The following is a 20,533-nucleotide window of genomic DNA, read 5'->3' on the forward strand; positions in this document are numbered from 1 at the left end:
GAACAAAGTCAGAGTTCAGCTGAACGTGTGCTCAGTGTGGTGCTCAGGACTCAGGAGCATTGTTGTGGTTCTAATTAGCACAAACTGCAGGGGCTCTGAATCAGAACATTTTAATTTATCTGTTCAGTAAATTAAAATGCAGGACACTTTAAAATCGGATTATTACTGTGTCTCTGTCCCGTTTGTATATAACCGAATGTTTAAAAGATACCAGTAAGGACACACAACTACTAATGCGATACTCATTGGAAATAGTCCCACAACAAGCACGTCTGGCAGCTGGTAGACCCCTGTAATAATTTTGCAGTGACAGAACACTTTGAAGATTTGCAATCTATTTAAATATGAATTTACTAAATTTCAGTTCTCTTTACTCCCCGGCATAACTGAACTCTCACTGTCGCATACTAAAGGCTTTACTAGCTGTGATACTGTTTCTAATAAAGACAGAATGAAACTGTTTTTTATGTGTCTCATGGTGATCCTCTTCTCGATCCAAATGAAATGTTTAATATGATCCCCCAAGAAAAAAAAGGAGTCCATTTCTGCCTGGAATGATTGATGCTCCATCAAACATTTTGTAATATTCCCAGAAGTTTATACAGTAGAATCCTGGTTTGTGGCTTAAATTCAAGGTAAACAAGACTAAGGAAACGAGTTGGAAACTTGATGTCGAACTGGGATTTAAATCGTCCGGAACATTTCACTACATTGGGAAGTACGTGCCAGAGAGCAGCTCTTGACATCTGACAAGTTCAGTTGGTAGAGTGGAGGACTGTAGTAGAAACAAGAGAGAATCCTTAGGTCGCTGGTTCGACTCCAGCTTGAATAAATAAATGTGCTTTTTGTGTATTTCAATCAAACAGTTAAAATAGCCAATCTTTTTCACTCAGACTTTGATCAAAAGCTCAATAAACGACGAAGCAGAGGCTCTTGTTCCGAATTCAGCTCACGTCTGATTGTCTTGTTTTGGCCAAGATCTGATCTTTGAATTTAGGGACTTCTCTGTCTGATTTGTACAGTAATTCAAAAGTAGATACAAATGTCATGTTTGTATTGTAGACATAAAGGTGTTCTCTGTTTTCAAAGGATAGGTACTTAATTGGCTTTATGATTTGGTTTTGATTTTGTATCGTTGTATTATTAAGTTTGTGCTTTTTGTGTTTTTAACATATTGTGAACTTATTTTTGAAACAAATGCTTACAAAGGCAAACACAGCACACATCTGTTTACAACAGCTGTGAATTGTATATTTGTATTAAGTAGAAGCTACTGCGCACTTCTGGTAGTATAACAGGTTCGATATAAAGTGGCAAAAATATAAAAGGGGAAAATACCCCAGACTGCGTGTAAAGGCCTCGTTGTGACTGTTGTTTTATTGTTAAATACGGCGTACTGTGCACGAAATGTGGCAGAAACAGAATCTGATAGTTAAATAATTATTAATTATAAGTATGAGGCCCCGGATCCAAATATTCAGTTCTGATTTTTTAAAGTGATATCTTCCCTTCCTCTGGTGGAAGTAACACGATGTGAGCAATTGTTTTTTGTTCTTTTTTTTTCACGTTGCGATCCAAAGAACCTCAGACGCACAGTCTTACAATAACCAAACCAGAATGGATTCTGTTGGGAGCCGGACGGAGCTCATTCTTGCTCCCTGTGCTGAAAACAGAATTAGCTCTTACCCGAGCGCCATCTACAGCTGCTGGGTAGTGCTCTGCGTCCTGCTGCTCCAGCAATTATTTTGATGAAAGACAGATTGTGCGCATTTAACTTTCTCGCAGCTATAGGTGATGCTGAAGCTGGCAATATGAAGGCACCCGCTGGTACACCTTCTCTAACTTTCACAATCGTGATAAACATTTTTTTTTAAAAAAGACCTTTGAAAAATTAGATATAGATGTATGTATAAAACTAGATAAAAAACATTAGCTTTATCGGTTTGTACATTAATCGATTTTGAATCAAATTTGAACTTTTTACATTGCATTTTACATTGAAAAAAAGCGTGCATACCTAATCCACCAACAGACTGAGCAATATTTTACATTGCCTTCCAGAGCTTCCAGCATGTGATGGATTTGTATGATACCACTACAGCACTGGCGCAGGTGCAAAATCCACTTTCACAGGACTTTTTCAGTGTCTTCTCTCTCAAATGGACCGAAGCACAGGAGCCAATATTATAGAAAACGACAGGTGTTTAAACAGAGGATGTCCTAATGTCTTGGACAATGCATTTTGATTTTGTATAAAAGCAAATGGTTTATCATTTAAAAGCCAACAACATTCTTTTTCTCCCTGGCGCTAATAAACTACCACACATGCGAGCTGTTGTGTGAAAGAAAATTCATATGTGCATAGGGAGCAAGAATAAAATCCAGAACTGTATTGGTGATATCGATAAACAGGGCTCATGTTCACAATAAAACTTTACTGTATAAAACGTTAAAATCCATAAATATATTTTTTTAATTATGCAAAGTGTCTGTTAAACCATTCATGAACGATTTTTAGAGAAAAAAACACACCATTATATGAGAAAATATATTTACTATATGTGCATTTAACTTAATTTTTAACAATTTCAATTTCAAGGTCGATGAAAATTGTTGCCCTGCTTTTTTGTCATAAATACATAAGCTTGTTATGTCTTGTGTCAGAAATAAACTACATGAAATTTGCTAAAGCAACAAAAAGTAAGAGTAATGTTATCTCGTGTCTTTAAAATGACTTTAAACACAATTTGTTTTTCTCTGTGGATCTAAGGCTTTGTCATTAAGGTGTGCTGTTTTTTTACATGTTGTAAAAAAGTAGCTAAATCATACGAAACATAAAAACTCTAATTGTAAACAATTGACCATTCATATTCCAGAATGTTAAATCTATGGAGTATTTACATCTTGTCTTCGTATTTGTGAATATTACAGAACTCCTTTTCAAAAGCTGTCAGGTATGGATTAGTGCCCAGGTTTCCTGGTGTTCACCCAGGCGGTCCAGGTTTGACTCTTGGTATAGAAGCGCGTTTGTGTTGCCTTCCGGATTTCAAATGAGCAGCTCAGTGCAGAAAAGAGCCCTGTAGATCAGCATGTACATTTGCCTGGACAGTAGATTTTTCAGAAAGTATAATTGGATTATAGCACGTGCCCCTGACGATGTTATTAATACGTCATATGTGCTCTTTCTTGTATTATATGTATTTTTGTTGTTCAAATTAAAAAAAATATTAAAAAAAACTTTCAGGATGCATCCTTCTTCTTCTTCTTCTTTTTCACAGCCTTAGTCCCAGACTGTCCTGGGGTCAGCTGCTTTGGTTGCTCTTCTCCATTTGTCTCTGTCGAGCACATCTTCCTCACTCACTTCACATACCTCCATATCTTTTCTCACACAATCTATCCATCTCTTTCTAGGCCTGCCTCTTCCTCTGTTACCTTCCACCTCAAATTCCATCCTGCTGTATAAATAAAATGACATTAAGAATGCTGTACGCAGAGGTCTGAAGCCTGCTCCACAGAAGAAGTTTATCTGGAGGTGTTAAAGAAGTCGAGATCTCTTCATGAGAGGGGAAGCATCTCAGAAAAAGCAGGTGCAGTCGGTTCCATGGTCATAAGCTATAAGCCACCTGGCTTCCTCTGGGCAAGTAATGAGACAGAGAGAGAGCACAGTGAGTAGTCTTTTTGGAGGCGTGGGTCCGAATCCCACCACTGCCAGATGCTTCTGTGAACCTTTTTCTTCTGACTTGAAAATTGGAATTGTGGAAAATTGTGGAAAGTGGAATTGTGTTTTGACAGTCCCTTGAGAACCTAAGCAAAGTTTTTAGAAATACTTTGTCAGCTTGACATCAAGGCAGAAAACAAAAGCTTTACTGCATCCTTTTAAACCAAATGCGCTTTGCCACCTTTAGCGTTATACAAGGAACAACGTCTGCTGAGATCACTTTCCAGTCAGTGCAAATTGTACTGTGTTTTAATATTGGTTGTGCTGGCGTACTGCTTCTGTCTGTGAAACTTTAATGTCCTGCTTCTTCACTCCGAATCGTTGGCGAGAGTTGAGCTTGTTAAATCTTTGCACATGGTGCTCCATCAGAAATAACAAATGGAACATTTTTGGAACAATAATAATAATAAAAATCTTTCAATGCTTTGATTGCATAAGTGTGCAAACCCTTTATAAAGGGGATTGTAACTGTTGAAATTTAACGAGTCACATCCAAGATCATGAAGAAAGGTTATTTGCCTTCCCCAGACATCAATTGTATTGATTCTGATCAGTCCAAATTAATATCAGTTGATCTCATATAAAGAACCAGATTTTGGAGAACAAACGTTCAAACTGCACAGCAGAACCTGATGAGAAATCCATCTGCTGATTGACACCGAAGAACGTCGTTACAAATTTTTCTCCAAGCTGTTTTAAGTGTCCGGCCACCTCTGTCCTTCCTACTTTGCAGTGAGCACAAGTATTTCAGTTTCTTCTCTTGTATTTCCTTGCTATTTTACTGTCTCTTTCTTCCATGTGGAGATGGATCCACAGCCCAAACCCTGTGTTTGTGCAGTGTCAGTCTGTGTAGAGAGAAAAGCTCACACAGCTCTAGTGGTGCAATTGGTTTCAACAGCAGTGTGCAGTGAAGCCATGCTGAGGTAGTGAGTTGCTTGGAGCAGTCTCGCCTGTGTTTTCAGGGGTAGAAGCTCGCTGTTGGATTTATGTTGGTTCTTCTGTTACTTTTTCTACTTGATGGAGCTGTATTAACTCAGGCACACCTGCTTCCATGGCAAGTTATTTTATCACTGCTCACAAACCTACATACTGCAGGCACCTCTAATACTGTCACTGCTTGTGGGCCACGTGTTCCTGCTGTCAGCCTACTATACCACGTTCATGCACATCTAGAAACATTACTACTCTAGAACAAGAGTGAAAAACGAAACGAAAGCACAACCACTTAAAAAAGCATATTTGTCAAACCCTGAAGTCGACGAGGATGGGACAAGAACCCACCTGTGCAGAGCACAATGGATTAACAGTCCATCACCTGTGCTGCACTGGACTCCCTGTAGATCATCAAAAGCATATTGAGCTCCTAGGTAATGAAATTGCTAGCTAAAAGCCATTTCACATCCTTTCTCAACTTGCTCAGCGAGCAGGCTCAGTGCACACCGAATGAAGATGTGACAGAGTGGTGTGTCCAAGAAGCTGTAAAAGGACAGTACTTCGCAGGTGCATGGCTTAGTTGGTTAAAGTGCTAGTCTAGTAAACAGATCCTGTGTTCCAGTGGTGCCTTTCTTCCTGTTTTCTCACACTGTTTATCATTATAGCCATCAACATGCTTCTGCAATAAGTTTAATGGAAGTGTTCATTTCATTTTTTGCACAACTTTTTATTCAAGAAACCCACACATTGCGAAAGATAACATTCTCATCTTTCTTATTAGTGCAGAAAAACTACTGCCAGCTGGCAAGAAAACGACAATGATTTTCTTTGTCTTTAGCCAAAAATCTGTGAAAGTAGAAAAAATACGACGTCTTAGTTTCTATGGCACAATCAAGCAGGACGTCCTTCAGTTAAACACATCGTTGGTAGATCCAACGCACCCAGAGACACACTTCAAATTAATCTGATCTAAACATCACCTTCTCTAAATGTGATTGGGTTTCTTTGCACATTCTCAACCATCCTGATATTTGCAGAGATTTTAAACTTTTGGCGCGACTCAAACTACAAAAAGTAAATATTTGAGTACCTAAGTCAATATCACTGGGAATTTTAATATAAACATAAACGAAAATGCTATTCAATACTTTTTAGAATATTTTAGCTGGGGATCTTCAAAAACTGAGTGTAGAAAAGAGCTAAACACCATCAGGAGTGCAGAACATGTGATAAAAGTGTTCTTTAATTAAAAAGTGAGTTTGTCTTTCACTTAGATGTTAATCGAAAGCTCAGTATACAATGAAGCAGAGGGTCATGTTCTGAATTATCGCGTCTTATTGTCTTGCTGTGACCTTTAAAGCGTACTGTCGACTCCTCACTCTTCCTAACACAATTAAAGATCCTCAAGCAAAAGTACCAATTGGGAGTTTAGTTCATTGGTAGAGCACATGCATCGTGTGTACGAGGCTCAGTTTTCAATCGTCAGCGTCTCCACTCTGGAATTCTTTTTAAAGCGATATATCTTTTCTGTGATTTCTTTCGTGTGACTTCCCTCATGTGTGAATTTCAGCGCGACGGGTAAACAGACAAAATGAATGACATGGTATCTAATTGAGAAAAGTTTGACCGGGGCGGTGTTACTAGTCGCAGCTCTGAGATCAATGTGGTTGAGTTGGAGAATGTGACTCGAGGGCCAGGAGCGCTATGGGTAACGCGTCTGATTATGGATCATAATAGTAAAGCAAAACTGAATTATAAAATCATTTTAGGAATTCTGACCGATATCTCAAACAGGCGATTCAATAAGAACGTTGAAATCTTTGAATATCACCTCATTATATATAGTGCTGCTATAGTTTTTACTCGGAGTTAAACTATCGGATTGAAGGAATTCTTACCGCGGGGTTAAATGTATTGTTGTTATTTGGAGAAATCAATGAACTCGTGATTATATGCTTTAAAACACGGCCATATGCACAGAAATAAACAACAGTGCTGATTATTTTCCAGAGACTGAGCACTGATGACCTATCCGAGCGAACTGATAAAGCCCACCCAGAGGATACTCTAGCAGAACGTGGAAGAATGTTCAGCTTTGTAACCAAGGCAACCACAGGAACAACGTAAATAAGCACAATCAATTCCCCATTTAAGTCTTTCGTGTAAGGTATGCTTTGTGAAAGTATGAAGTAAATCCCCTAATCTCTTTTGAACATGGACATTGGAACAAGGTATTTCTGATGAAGCGTATGCGCAAAGATTCAATAAGCTCTACTCCTGCCGATGATTCAGCATGAAGAAGTTAAAGTTTCACAGACAAAAGCAGCTCGCCACCACAGCCAATATTAAACATACTTGCAGGCACACCACCATGTGCACTGGCTCATCAGTGATCTCGGCAGACGTTGCTCCCTACGTAAGGCTGAAAGTTCCAAAAAGCATTTCTGTTGAGAAAACAAAACATTTTTTTCTGCCTTGATGTTAAGCTTAGAGAGCCTGTCTTTTAGAAATTATCTCTCTAAACGCCTTGCGCAGCCTCCAGAGAGACTAAAAATATATATTTTTTGAGAAATGGGCTCACACAACCGAAGACACTAACGTTTATCTGCGTTAGAGTATATGAATAACAGTTTAACCGAAAAAGTTTGTAATTCTGATTTTGTTAAAATTCAATAAATTGTCTATCAACAGTAAGAAATTATTTTATTTCATAAACTATAAGACAATTAAGAGAGTTTGTAGGTCTTATCCGTCGCTTTTGTTCTTTTAACTCTAACATTCAGGATCCAAACCCAGGTGCAGACGGTTGTGTTTCTTGAATCTCTTGTAATCATCAAAAGTCGATGTGTAGTCCTTCAGTACTTTCTCGAGTTGTACCATGGATATTTTATACGATCAATACTTGTCATGATCTTTTGCATTTTCCTTTACAAACTGAACAATTTCAAAGTGTGTTTATGTCTGTGCTTCACATCTACAAGAGAGCACTTGGTGGTGGTGGAGGGGAGACCCCATTACCTGTAAAGCACTTTGAGTGGAGTGTCCAGAAAAGCGCTATATAAGTGTAAGCAATTATCATTATTATTATTATTATTATTATTACTTGTAACAGTACAGGACACGCAGTGAGGAGCTCGTGAAGCTTTCAGTTTAGTGCGGAGTTCAGAAGGAGGATTCGCTCGCTGAATGATCTCTCAAAAAATCCCAGGTGAGATTCAACATATGTTTTCTGCAACAGCCACGACAAGTGTGAAGCAATCTCAGGATTTCCTGAATTTGAACTAAATTATAGTTTAGTTTAGTTCAAATAATTTAGGATTTAACAGAACTAAATGAGGTACATTTAAAACAGCAGCGCGTCGAGTGTGCCTGCATTTAATTGTGTAAACCTGGCTCTCTCTGAACACGAGCAAAGAGTTCTCACTCAACAGAAGATTGCGATGTGAGACCTGGAATATAAAGCACCTAGAGATGCCAGGGATTGAACCTGGGACCTACTACATGCAAAGTATGCACTCTACCACTGAGCTACATCCCCGATGGCAAAGGTAATGGAACAGACTTAGAGATGTGCAGATGCTCACTGATCACAATCCACCACACAAAAAATGCCTGCAGTTTCCCACTTTCGAGTTTCCTCTGAGTAAATTAATGGGAATGAAGAAATAAGGAAGGAAAAATAATCGCATTGCAGCTTCAAGAGACTGGGCAAAAATTAATCTATTATTTTTGTATCCAGTCACACGTGCGACGGTGGTTTATTCCCAGATGGGGGAGAGCTTTTTTTCTACCCCCTTACTCGACTGTCTTTCAATTCTGTTTTATTTGAAAGCTTTTTGCATCTTTTAAGTGCTCTTGATTAAACTGCATAGACAAACAGCACTACTGATGATTTTCATTGACCGATGCACACTTGTTCTGTACAACTCGAGTGATAAAGCCCTGTCTGCAAATATTGTAGAAGAACATAAAAGGGTGAAACAACGCCCCAACCACAGGAATGGTAACAGGAAGGATCGTGTTCTTATTTGATAAGTCCTTTTGAGATGTCTTGTCAATGCACACAGGCGTTAGAGCTGAATAATTTACTTTTAGTGGTGTTTTTAAACAAAGATGGAACATGTTATTTCTATACCAGGAAGAAAGGAGCAGACTTTAACTTTAAGAGGCAAAAACGACACCTTATCAAAGCTAATATTAATTAAAATGACATCACAACAAAAGAGTGGAGCCTTGAGTGAATAAAATTAGTTTTCATTGGACGTCTGTGTCTCCATAACTTTGAAGGTGAGTGAGAGGATTGTGATAATTTGCAGGTGCTTCTCGGAAGTTTGTTGGTGGTACAGGCGCCTTCCAAATAATTGAGTCGGGTTTGAATCCCAGCCAGTACAAACCCAAATCTTTTGAAGATAATTTGTGGTCTGCTAACACATCTTTTGAAACACTACAACAGGTAACACCTCGTGTGAAACATCATGAACATCTGTTAAACCTCTCTACCTGCCCGTTCCTCACAGAGACATGACGAGGGTCTAAAGAGACATTTTGAGCCGTAGAAACATTTTATCATTCCTCATCATCAGTACTTTTCTGTGCAGTCAGGCCAGTTCCACTTCAACTTCACCCGACAACGGAGGTCGTTTTGAAAACAATGAGAGTAAAGGGACACTGCACGTCTGCAGAACATCACGTCTGAGTTTAAGGACAGCAACATCAGAGATTGGAAGCTAGGGAGTTTCAGGTCTGTGTTTTTATTATAGGTTCAAGAAAGTCTGAATACCTTTGCAAGAAGTATTTCAGAATCCCACTCAAATCCAGTACGAATGCCGCATAGATCTGCATTGTACAATTAGTATACTGTTTGTCCGTTGAATCAAACACGCCTTATGAAGCATTTCTAAAACAGGAGAGATTGTTAGGGAATGATTCTTCCTGTAAAAATAAAATGACTTGAAGGGCTCTATAAGCAGAGGTGTGAAAGCCTGAGTTTTACATACTCTAACGTAAATAAACGTAAGTGTCTTCCAGTGTGCGAGCCAATTTCTCCAAAAAATATTTGTTAGTCTGTCGGGAGGCTGTGCAAGGTGTTAAGAAATAGAATTTAGAAAAGACAGGCTCCCTAAGCTTAACATCAAGGCAGAAAAAATGCTGTTTTCTCTACAGAAATGCTCTTTAAATTTCAGCACTGTTGCAACTCCCTTCATAAAGGGTGTGCACACGTATACAACCAAGGCATTGAAAGTTTTTTTAATTATTGTTCCAAAAAACGTTCCATTTGTTTTCTTTTTAATGTTGTTAAAAGATTTTATTAAATGTGAAAAAAATCTGACTGTGAAAAGGTCAAAATGTTAGTGAAAAAATCAGTAATGTGAGGAAAGATGGATTGTGGGAGCCCCTTAACTACCCATGTCATGCTGTATTTCTCACTCATTCTACTGTGAGTGGTGCCGTCGCTTCTGGATAACGTCTGTCAGTGGTCATTCCAGACAGGTCAGGTATGACTGCTCTTTGGCACAAGAGACACGTGACTCGCGAGGATCCTGACAGTGTCGACTTTCTTTCAGAGCCCGGATAGCTCAGTCGGTAGAGCATCAGGCTTTTAATCTGGGGGTCCCAGGGTTCAAGTCCCTGTTTGGGCGGTTGTGCTGTTTTTAAGTCTATTGTGAATATCATTCTAAATAGTCTTTTATCTTTCACTCTTCTAGCTGTACTATGGTTATTTAAAATGTTTATTACTTGTATTTACAGTAGTGTATTTAGTGTTTCATTTCTGAAACCGAAAATGTTGAACCACATAATCATCTAAATTAAATCACAGTAGAGTACAGAACACGCAGTGAGGAGCTCACACAGTGAGTGCTCTTGAAAACAACAAGAGGAAAGGCACACTGCACATCTGCAGAACATCACGTCCGAGTTTACAGTGACAGCAGAGGCTGGAAGCGATGTAGTTTTTTAATACTCGCTCGCTGAACGATCTCTCAAGAAACCTCGGTTGAGATTTAACGGGTGTCTAATAATCACGTTCAAAAAGGTGACGATAAGTTTTTTTTTAACTAGGTACCCTTAATGGCATCACGGTGTGAGTAGATCTTAAAGTACCTGCAGACAGAGTACCCGTAATGGCAACACAGTGCTTTGAGTTCGGCTTTTCTTATTTCTTCTGCAGAACCAGTGGTATCGGAATATACTGATCCGCATAAGAAGCGCTTTCGGTTTCTGATCATTTTTATTGAGCGCTGTTCTAAACTTTACATTTGCTCGGGCTAGTTTTCCCCATGAAAAAAAGACATATCGCTAATTACATAATTTCACTTTTTTTCTTATCAACGAGTAGAAAGAACTAAAATATATACTTCATTATAAGTACCACAGGCAAGATGGCTGGTGGTCTAAGGCGTTGCGTTCGGGTCGCAGTTACCCCTGGAGACGTTTGGTAAAATCTCACTTCTAATAAAGAGGTCTTTCTCGTTAGAGTAGAAACTATAGAAGCCTTAAGCGGGAAAAAATCACAACATGTTGCATTTCACGTGTTTAATGTTAACTGTCCCAGTGGTTGCCTCGGTGATTGATGGCTCTTCTCCCTCGCAGGGTGACGGCAAACTTCTTCAGAGAGGGAGTCTCCCACGCACGGCTTTTCTTCATCAAGAGCTGAGACAACAGAAACAGACTTCAAACTGACATGAATTACTTATTGAGCGTTTATGACTGTCTTTAAAAGCTGAGAGCAGGTGAAAAAGTCTTTGGAAATGAGGCAATGACTGCTGACAGTAAACAGAGCTGACGCTCAGCTGCAGACAAGCGCTCCTCGTTAGTATAGTGCCGAGTACCCCCGCTTGTTGCGCGGGAGACCGGGGTACGTTTCTGTGACAGGGCGCTGGTTTAATTTTTGAACAACCTGACTTCACTTAAAAAGTATACTACGTTTCGGACTAGTTAGTGCGGTAGAATATGGAGATCATCTCCAGCTTTGAGCTCAACTGCAACAAGAAGTCATGCTAAATGTAGTATAGTGAGTAGACATCGCGAGACAACAGAACGAGAGAGTAGAAAGCGGGAATATTGGTGTAAGGGCGTGATCTGTGTAGTTAACAAAATAGTTAAAATAATATAAAAACGTCTCTTAATTTAGATACACAACATTTATGGCGACGAGAGATGAGTGCTTGATGGACTCAAAGCGAGCAGAACACTGCAGATTTTAGTTCTCTTGCTGGTAGAAACGAACTTCTGAATTTTCAGACTTTTCGTTTAGTTTGCGCCATGGAAGATATGGCAGCCGCGCCGGGAAGCTTTGGTTATGCCCAGCTTTTTCCACCGCTTCTACTGAACCTCGGAGCTCCGGATTTGTATACGGAATACAAGATATGGATGGAGTCGTACAGATTGTTTTAAATAGCCAGTGGATCTTCAGAAGCTCAGGATGGCGTGAGACGTGCTACATTACTGCACTGTATCGGGGCTCCCGTGCAGCGGATTTTCGCCAACCTCCCTGGAGAAAAAGGTACATATGAACAGACTGTAGCTGCCTTAGACGCTTACTTTACACCGGGGAAAAATGTGGTTTTGGGACGGCATAAATTTACAGATGCAGCCATTCAAAGTGTGCGGTACAGACACGTACCGCAGGTAAGATGACACGGGGTACCGCGGTGCGTGATTGGTTGACCGACAGGGGCACTCGTGATCCGTTGGTCTGTCGTAGAAAGACTTACTGTAAACGTCTTTACTGTGCCCGTTGTAGATATTGAATTTTACCACTGAAGGGAAATCTTAGTAGCTGAGCATAAAAAGAATAGGAGCATACTGTAACGCGTGTGAAGGCCATAAACGATATTAATTTTTGGAACGTAAACATACAGTATATAGCTGGTCTCGGTACTTTAAAGAAAAAAATACACACCAGTATTCCATTTCTCCCTAAACATTGTAAGCTTCGAAGTCTTTAACTAACGTGATACCGGAGTCAACAAGCATACTTTTAGAATTTGATTAAAAGGGAATATAATATGGAATCGCGTATCTAAAGAATTTAATAACGGTATGATTATATCCGTGTTCTGCGGCAGGGCTGTGTAGGGCTGTTTCGCCTGCCTGATCATGCGAGCTGTCTTGTAGCCTACTGGTCTAGGTGCATGACTACCAACTGGCAGGTTGTGTGTTCAAATCCAGCTGGTGCTGGACCTTTCAGTTTTATTTATTTATTTTTTAATCGCATAACATAAACATATTACCGTATGCAAACTGTACTGTATACAATATGTAGGAACAAGTAATAGGTTTATTCCATGCTGAAAAAAAGAAGAAAGAGAACACAACGTTTCGGCCGTGGAGCCTTCTTCAGGTGTGCCTTCTTCACACCTGAAGAAGGCTCCACGGCCGAAACGTTGTGTTCTCTTTCTTCTTTTTTTCAGCATGGAATAAACCTATTACTTGTTCCTTTGCAGCCTACGCATGCTGACGCAGCTACCCACCTGAACTACAACTGTATACAATATGTATATGTATATTTAATGTCTTAACTGTGCCCGTTTAAGTATTGAATATTCATATCTAAGTTTACCACTGAAGGGAAATCAACATAAACATACAGTATATGGCTGGTCTCGGTACTTTAAAGAAAAAAATACACACCAGTATTCCATTTCTCCCTAAACATTGTAAGCTTCGAATGAAACCACTAAATAAAGACATAAATATAGAAATCTTAAGATTTGTTTTATTTAATGTTGGTAGCAGGATGAACTGTCAGAGTGTATATTTTATATACATATTTTATATGTTAACAGTGAAAAAGGTATTTAGAAATGAGTTATTTCAAGATGAAAAAGAAAACATACACGAAACATGCTTTCATTACGACCAGAATCGGTCTTCAGATATTTTTAACTTGATTTACAGTATTTGAGAGGTATGTCTTAACACCGATACTACAGTGCTTAAGTACTGCTCACGTATATGTTTCTAGGTTTATATTATGCATTTCATACGGTCAAATTACTTTTGAGCAACTAATAAGAAGCGCGAAACGGTATGCGTTTTAGTTTCATTTTGTGCTGGAACCCGTGGAATGATTAGACATATCAAGTTCATACAAGTCATTTTTTAAATTTTGTAGTTCGTCTTGAAAAAATGTTCCGAGTACATCATCTATCAACAATTACACAGGTTCTGTTTCCATATTGTGGATTTTGGTTAGGTATGTGGTGTCTCTGGGGGAATAGTTTATGTAAACGAAGGTCGTACTTACACCACACTTTACTGTCCTCCGATCCGTGGCGTTTCTTCCAACAACTGTCTTCCTAATACGGTCCGTAATCCGTTCCCTTAGTCCTGATTCGTTCCGAGTTCCAAAAGCTCGTAATAAAGACAATCCGCGTTGTATCCTAAACCAGTGTCCGTAATCCAAAATCATAAACCTTTCTCCTTGCAGTCGTTCATTAGCCCGATCCTTAACATCCACCTCTTTCCACTCTTTTCCTCCAAAACACATTCACCTTACCGGCTTCCGCGCTGTTCACTGCCTCCGGGCCACTTATATCCCGGTTCCTGATGCATCTCAGCTGTGTCTCGTTGTCTCTTAAGGTAGACCCTTTCCATCTACTGGTCAGCTGATTCTTTTTGTCCGCCATCTCGCTAAGGTCCATCTCTAGCATTTTCAGCGTTTCGTTTCGGAAGTACCTGTTAGAGATGACCCTTCCCCGTGTCCTCTTACATTCCCTCCCCCTGAGATCAGCCCCGACCCCGGGCGATCTAGAAAAAAATAAACAGTACATTCGGGAGAGGGCGTTAAACAGAGGTTCGGATCTGCTGTATACCCAGCAGCTTACATAAGTCTCGCATGACTTTCGACATAAAAGGTGTTCCTTGATCAGTTAGGATCTCTTTAGGAATTCCGACTCGAGCAAACAGTTGTACTAGCTCCCTAGCTATGTTTTTGGCGTTGGCAGCTCTCAACGGAATGGCTTCGGGGTACCTGGTAGCATAGTCTACTATTACTAGAATATATTGGTGACCCTTGGTGGTTCTGATCAGGGGCCCCACCAAATCCATCCCAATCCGTTCGAAGGGGGTTTCAATAATTGGGAGGGGAATCAAAGGGTTCCTATAATAAGGTTGTGGCGCACTTTTCTGACACTCGGGGCATTCCCGACAGTACTTCTCGATGGCCTTATAGATCCCTGGCCAAAAGAACCTAGAGAGGAGTCTCTCGGATGTCTTCTTTACCCCCAGGTGCCCACCCAGGAGGTGGCTATGGGCCAAGTTGAGGAGTTTCATCTGGTAAGGCCGGGGAATAAGGAGTTGTTCCACTTCTTCCTGTCCCTTCTGCTGCACTTGATAAAGGAGATTATTCTTCGTCATAAAATATGGGTAACTCACTGTGTTAGGATCAGTACACCACTCCCCATCAATTTTCCTGACATGTCCCCACGCATGTCTCAAGTTCCCATCTTCTAGTTGGGCCGTCCCAAACTTACCCCGACGTTCTGGGGGTTCCCAGTTTAGTAGTTCCATATTTCCAAACTCAACTCCAAGTTCAGTTCCGCTTTCTTGTGGGTCCGTCTCATCAGGGTCGTCGGCAGGGGCGTCACCACTGTCTTCCGGCCAGGGGATTGGTCTTGGCCTAGCTGATTGGATCGTGTTCCAAATCTGGAGGAAATGGGGACAGTCTCGTCCCAGTATGATAGGGTATGGCAACTGCTCAACCACTCCTACCGTTGAGCGGTAGGTCCCCTGTTCTGTAGAGATGCTCAATTCGACCGTCGGATAGTTTTTGGTGTCCCCGTGAATGCAAGTAATAGGTATTCCCTTTGTTCTTGGAATCTCTAGTCCTCCCGGAAGTATTGAAGGGGTCACCAGGGTCACCGCACTGCCAGAGTCCAATAAGGCCTCGATGGGTTCTCCCTCTATCTTGATGTTCGTAAGATAGGGATCCTCGCGGGTCGGGATCCCCGCTGTAAGGTAGTTGCATAGGGCTTCATCTCTGGGGTCTACCTGCATGGGTTCGGGCAGGCCTGGGCAATAGCTGGCTAAATGCCCTTCTTCCTGACAATTAAAACATCGCCGGGTTTCTTCCCATGGCCGGGCCCTTGAGTCAGACTTCCCCCATAGGGTTTTTTTTAACTGTATAGGTTCCCGATAGTCACTATACTTTATTGGCCGGTACTTTATTTCGGTTTCCAGACTCTTGGGGCTTCTTCTCTCCTCCCTCCGAAAGTCCCCTTTTCTCTCCCTAATCAGGGCCTCTGTGGCATGGTGTCTGTCCACCCAGTCCACGGCTTGATCTAGGGTCTGGGGATCCCCTTCACTTACTTTTCTTTTCAGGTGCACAGGCAGACTCCTCACGAAATGATCCAACACCACCCTTTCTACCACCTGTCCTGGGTTTAATTCTTCTGGCTGGAGCCATTTCTTTGCCAGATGTACCAGGTCAAACATCTGAGACCTCGTAGGCTTGTTCATCTGGTAGCTCCAATTGTGGAACCGGACTGCTCGTATCGCCATGGTTACCCCTAGTCTTGCCAATATTTCATTTTTCAGAGTGTCATAATTCTCTGCATCTTCTTCTTTTAAATCATAATATGCCTTTTGGGCTTCTCCAATTAAATAAGGGGCTACTCTCCCAGCCCATTGCTCTTTGGGCCATGCATTTCGAGCTGCAGTTCTTTCAAAATTGGTTAAATACGCTTCCACATCATCAAGCTCAGTCATCTTTTCTAGCGTAATTTGTTCTTCCTGAGCGGTGCCTCTCCCCGCTACCGGGGCCTGCCGGATTTCTTCCCTTAACCTGCACAACTCTGCGCGTATTAATTTTTGCTCCTCTATAATTCGTTCGTTGGTTTCTTTTTGGATTTGGTTCGCCTCCAGTTGCGCTTCGTTAGCTTCTCGTTGTCCTTGTAATGCCTGGAATTGGGCGAGGGTGGCCTGGGACAACTGCTGTATTAATTCTTCCATAGCGTTTCTTCACACGCGCAAAGCGGAACCCGCACACACACAAAAAAAAACTTGCTCTCTTCGATTCTCAAACCCGAGCGGGAGCTGCCCGCATCCTCCACCAATTGTGGTGTCTCCGGGGGAATAGTTTATGTAACGAAGGTCGTACTTACACCACGCTTTACTGTCCTCCGATCCGTGGCATTTCTTCCAACAACTGTCTTCCTAATACAGTCCGTAATCCGTTCCCTTAGTCCTGATTCGTTCCGAGTTCCAAAAGCTCGTAATAAAGACAATCCGCGATGTATCCTAAACCAGTGTCCGTAATCCAAAATCATAAACCTTTCTCCTTGCAGTCGTTCGTTAGCCCGATCCTTAACATCCACCTCTTTCCACTCTTTTCCTCCAAAACGCATTCACCTTACCGGCTTCCGCGCTGTTCACTGCCTCCGGGCCACTTATATCCCGGTTCCTGATGCATCTCAGCTGTGTCTCGTTGTCTCTTAAGGTAGACCCTTTCCATCTACTGGTCAGCTGATTCTTTTTGTCCGCCATCTCGCTAAGGTCCATCTCTAGCATTTTCAGCGTTTCGTTTCGGAAGTACCTGTTAGAGATGACCCCCGTGTCCTCTTACAGTATTATCAAATCCAGTGGCACTGTGTTTTAGTTTACTGAGTCCCATGTCACATGGTCTGTGATTGAAACCTGTAAAACCGGTTTAATTCGTCACAGCCAGCACTCTTCAGGTGTGAGGGTCTTCTGCTCAGAATGAAACGCTAAAATGTTTGTGTATATTCTAATGGTAGTGGGGGCAGGGTGTGTGGGAACAGGTTTGGTTGAAATTGCATTGGAGATCTATGTTCTTCACACCTGAAACATTTTCTCTGAAAGCATTTTCTTCGCAGTTTAACCGATCTTGTTACAGCATGTTACAGTTTACTATTATTAACCATATTAATTTTAAGTGCTTAATGTAAAATCTTGTAAAAATATATTTTCATTGTTCAAATATACATTAAGTCTGACTATCATATAATAAGTTAAATACAAAACTAAAGAAAAAATAGGGTTAAATATAATTCAAAATATTTTGGTAACAATGTTAACTGTTTATGAATAATAAAATGTATTAACTAAGGAGTAGGATGGCACAGTTGTTAGTATGTTTTTTGTTTTGTTTCTTTTTCATAAATACAACAGTAGTACCTGATGTCTCAGTGGCTTTCAAAATTAAATTATGCATGCAAACCTGTGAACTAGAAAGATAACTAAGATATCCATCCATTATATTCCATAATATCCATGAAATATATGGCGCTGAAATACAGTATGTGTGACGCATAAAAGACACCAAGGGATTGGGTGAGCTCCCATCACAAAAAAAAAACTGCAAACCTGCACTACAGCGACCATAGTACAGTATGGAGAACAAGGTGTTTTATGGGAAGAGACGGGGTGCTTCTGCCGCCCCAGCTTCCAAAGAGCGAAGGGTAAGCAAATACAGCAGACTTCATCTGAAATACGCGATTACAGCGCATATTACAAGGTATTATTGCCGTTTTGAATTTTAAATTCAATTATAATTATTTCTTCGTAGCCTGTTCTTCAAGAAAACACCGCACGGGCGAAAGATCTACCACCAGGACAGTAAAAAAGAAAGCGGTAAGACGGAAAAAAAGAAAAGTTTATTTTGACTTCTGTTCCGCGACTGATGAATACTACTGTGTGACTTTATTTCTTACATGAATTATGTTATTTTGCCACAGGCCGTGGGTCTCTGCTCTCGGCCACTGGCCAGGGTGCCAACCTGTAGAAGCAGCACCTGTATGGAGACATTTCGGCAGCAGCGGGAGCATTACGATGCATTACTGGGGAGGATTGGGAGGCTAGAGTTCCAGCAGTCAAACAGTTGAGCAGCTGTCTCCCGAAAAGTGCCTCTCCCCGCCACGCAGGCTGCAATTCCTGGCGGAAGCTCTGCCCCCCGCAGAGCACACACCGCCTCAGGACACTCCATCCCGGCCTCTCAGTTCACCACCGCGCAGGAATCTGTTGATGCTGTCCCTGCCGGCTATCTCCCCCCAGGAAGCACAGCGGAATTCACAGATGCCAGTGGGACGAATAATTCTCCCAGATGTCCAGCTGCTACCCATCACCCAGGAGATGGAGGGGTGGTTGTACTTGCAGTGCATCGGCATAGACGGGAAAGCAAGAGCCGACCGCTACGCCGCCCTCGTGTTTCGAAATCTTGTGACTTTTGAAATTTACTGGGGGTGGACCACGTCTGTAAATTTCGATGGGTCCAGAGGCAAAAGTGCCTTGCCTTGCAATCTCCGGGAAACCATTAGTACGATGGTGAATCGGAGATTCTCAACCCTTGCTGCGTACGACTGGAAAAGAATTCGTGATCGGATCAACGAAATGCTTCGTAGGAGGAGGCGGTCTTTTCCTCTTGTCTAACAGTCTGTCCACGAACAAAACATTCCTGTTAGACAAGAGGAATTGAAAAAAAACAATTTTGTCAATGAAAACCGGTGTGTGTGTCTCTTCCTGCTGGATGTCCCTCTCACAAACTGCTGAATGAATAAAATAATTTTATTGAAAACGAGTTTGCGATTGTCTGGTCTTTAAATTCTTGAGATACGTGATTCCATATTATATTCCCTTTTAATCAAATTCTAAAAGTATGCTTGTTGACTCCGGTATCGCGTTAGTTAAAGACTTCGATGCTTAAAATGTTTAGGGAGAAATGGAATACTGGTGTGTATGTTTTCTTTAAAGTACCGAGACCAGCCATATACTGTATGTTTAAGTTCCAAAATTAATATCGTTTATGGGCTTCACACGCGTCGCAGTATGCTTAGGCACTAAGTAAAAGGAGATGCTTCGTATTGCTTGACTAATTTTAAAAACTAAGTTATAAATGCAGACGCTCCCTCGGTGCGCTGCTCTGGTGCGTCGGCTCCTACACAGTGCCTGTCTGCCGTAAGCGTTACAATATACATACCCAACACTGCTTGTACCCATCTGTCATGCAAATAAAACACCTTGAATTGAATTGAATTGAGGGGAGAAGGGGGGAATACTAAAGCCAATACTGGCTCAATGGGCTTTGACGTGCTAATGCGTTGGTTTAACAGTCCGGGTGTGGCAGGCTTCCAATGTCAACTCGACTCGATTGGAAGACAATGAACGTATTTCAGCCCTAAATGAATTAATAGCAAACATGGTTTACATAAAATACATTTTTCCAAGAAAGTTTATAATAATACGATCTATAGTTGAAATCTGAGCCTACTTTAAAAATAAAGGAAAAGCATTTTCAGAGAGCAATCACGCTGTGTTGATGTAGAAAAAGTGATTAGGTTTATGAGCAATCTAATTACCTATTCGCTTAAAACGCTATATAAAATAAAGTTTATTTAGAGATGAATGATCAGTGTCGCAGTTTAAATAATGTGAGTCAGGAAACTAACACAGCGCCACCGGATTTAATAACGCAATAAAAACGCTATAAAATAATGTGACACAGTACAGCACAGTGCAATAATACTGACCATGACTTTAGAAGCATAAATTACCTTACACTCAATTTAAACACAAGCTGTCTTTGTGTATGAACCTCTAAGCTGGTTCATACAGAAAATGTAGAAATGCATTAGCCTGATTATGATTAAAAAACACATAATTAAACATGCGTTTGCGATTTAAATCAGAAAACGATTTAAATCAATATAAATGTTTATATTGTAACGCATACTGTCCAGCCTCCATTTCTCTATAAAAATGTACTGTTGCACACACACACACACAATAGAAGCAGGAACCGCTGTCAGAAGGGAAGATATGTTCAAAATATCGCAAATATCGATCATGTTGCGATATTTTGAAATATAAAAGTCAATTGATTGTCCATAATATCGCTTACCTATTTTTTCGAAGAAATGTTTG

At 40.9% G+C, this 20,533-nt stretch overlaps 1 protein-coding gene, 1 non-coding gene and 1 pseudogene across 2 annotated transcripts in view; 2 read left to right on the top strand and 1 right to left on the bottom strand.

The window, feature by feature from the left end:
• Positions 1–20,533, bottom strand: part of LOC102695046 (zinc finger protein 721-like) — a 1,154,024-nt pseudogene that overhangs the window by 407,989 nt on the left and 725,502 nt on the right.
• The window catches only part of LOC138242831 (zona pellucida sperm-binding protein 3-like), a 496,704-nt gene that overhangs the window by 14,777 nt on the left and 461,394 nt on the right, over positions 1–20,533 (top strand). The gene's annotated exons all lie outside the window — the stretch shown is intronic.
• Positions 10,217–10,290, top strand: trnak-uuu (transfer RNA lysine (anticodon UUU)). Its single transcript has one exon. It is a non-coding gene; the product is annotated as a tRNA-Lys (tRNA).

The sequence above is a fragment of the Lepisosteus oculatus genome, chromosome 14 (genome assembly GCF_040954835.1).
Source record: "Lepisosteus oculatus isolate fLepOcu1 chromosome 14, fLepOcu1.hap2, whole genome shotgun sequence".
Lineage (NCBI taxonomy): Eukaryota > Metazoa > Chordata > Actinopteri > Semionotiformes > Lepisosteidae > Lepisosteus > Lepisosteus oculatus.